The sequence below is a fragment of the Camelus dromedarius genome, chromosome 17 (genome assembly GCF_036321535.1).
Source record: "Camelus dromedarius isolate mCamDro1 chromosome 17, mCamDro1.pat, whole genome shotgun sequence".
Classification (NCBI taxonomy): domain Eukaryota; kingdom Metazoa; phylum Chordata; class Mammalia; order Artiodactyla; family Camelidae; genus Camelus; species Camelus dromedarius.
Window position 1 is genome coordinate 33,943,295 of NC_087452.1, and position 1,915 is coordinate 33,945,209.

At 46.2% G+C, this 1,915-nt stretch overlaps 1 pseudogene; it reads left to right on the forward strand.

The window, feature by feature from the left end:
- Positions 1-446: 446 nt before the first annotated feature.
- LOC105088195 (phosphatidylcholine transfer protein-like) lies at positions 447-1,042 on the forward strand (annotated as a pseudogene).
- Positions 1,043-1,915: the final 873 nt, after the last annotated feature.

Here is a 1,915-nt window from a genome sequence, read left to right on the forward strand (position 1 = left end):
TGCAAATCCACATAAAATGCAAATACCCTATACTCATATAATTAGTAATATAAGCATTTAGTAGGCCCTAATAGTTCCAGGTATGTGACAGTGTGTGCTAACACAAAAGGAATGGGGTTTGAGGTCTTGGATGACTAGAAGGTGGTAAGGGTAGTGTCCGCTCTCAGACTAGATGATCAAAGTCCTCCTTGACTATTGAAAATGAAAGCAGATGGTGCCACGGCTGTGGAAGGACGGCCACTGGGCCTGGTGTCTTCTCCCAGGAGCAGTTCTTGCAGGCCTGCACAGAGCTCCAGAAGCCTGCAGTTGCTGGGGCCAACTGGCAGCTGCTGTTGGAGTCCTTGCACATCAGGATCTACCAGCTAGTGAACCAGACTGGACTTTATCAGTATAAGGTCTTTGTTGTTCTGGAGGATTGCCCACCGGCTGTACTGGCAGACGTCTGTATGGACTTAGACTATAGAAACCAGCGGGACCAACATGTTAAAGAACTCTATGAAAAGAAAGAAATGCAATGGACAGGCAGTGGCCTACTGGTAAGCGGATTTCCCTAGCCCTCTTTCTAACGGAGAGTATGACTACATGCGGCAGCAACGACACTTGGACTTTGAAGGGCAGCAGGTCCATGTCATCCTGGCCCAGAGCACCTCCGTGCCACAGTTTCTGGAGAAATCGGGCGTGATCCAGGTGAAGCATTACAAGCAGAAGATAGCTATCCACCGTGATGGTAAAAGAGGGAGCAAAGTTTTCATTTGTTGTTCGCATAACCCAGGTAGCCAAATTCCATCCTGGATCATTAATTGGGCTGCCAAGAATGGAGTTCCTAACTTCTTAAAAGATGTGGTGAAAGCTTGTCAGAACTATCCCAAGAAAACCTAAGAGATGGAATTGGGAGACTTGTGTCCATGGAATGACGTCTCCAGAAATACCACAACTACTGATGCTCAGCAGGCCTGACACTATTCCATCCTCAGAGGCCTGCACACTCTCCAGCACATTGTCCCCAAGCGTGTCTGCCTGACGCCTGGTTTCCATTCCCACTATCCCCCACTCTCTCCACCCCAGGACTGGCTGTTGAATTTGCGTCAGATTAGGGAAAACTTTGCTTGTTTATTTTTAAAAAGGGAAGCGCTCACTAGGAAACACGGTCATTCCATTGTGCCACTCTAGGCGGGGACGGTGGGTGGAGGACTGACAACACCACCTAAGATTAACTGATCCCAGCATATGATCGTTTCTGTATGTGATTTCTTGCAACCCAGAAGGGGCTGCCAGAAGTTGCATTTCCTTCAGAGATGACTCTCAGTGCACCAAGACTGGATGTCACGTGCAGGTGTCCATTTGCCTTATGCTTTGCTGACTTGATCTGGCTGGAGGTGATAATCCACTAAGTCTCTCTTCCCATTCCCACTTGTGGAGGATCATGAGCTGTTTTGATTTCAGACCATTGTGAAAAGCACAGCAGGCCTGACCAAGCACATAGTGTGATAACAGTTTTTTCCCATTATCCATGTCTGAGTTTTTCTCTTTTCCACATGCCACTGGGGAAAGGCTGTCCATTCCTCACTAGCCCTGCATTTTACTGGAAACTGAGGCACCAAGACAGCTCTGGCAGTTAGCAGAAGCCAACCTGCTTTGCACACAGCATTGAGATCAAGTGTCTTTATATACAATAAACGAATTTCCTTCTAGAATATTTGGAGCTGTTGAAAGGATAAGAGTTCACAGCCAGGGAAATATTAATAAGTGGTATGATGTCTCTACACTTTTTTCTCAGGAATTCTACCTAAGTTATCTGCCTCTTCCACCACCAGAATTCTTCTAGATTCTTCCTTTTGTCCTAAATTTTGGAGGAAAAATTATTCTGTGACCTAAGGCACAGCTTTATGATCTCAGGGAAAATTTTTACCCACTA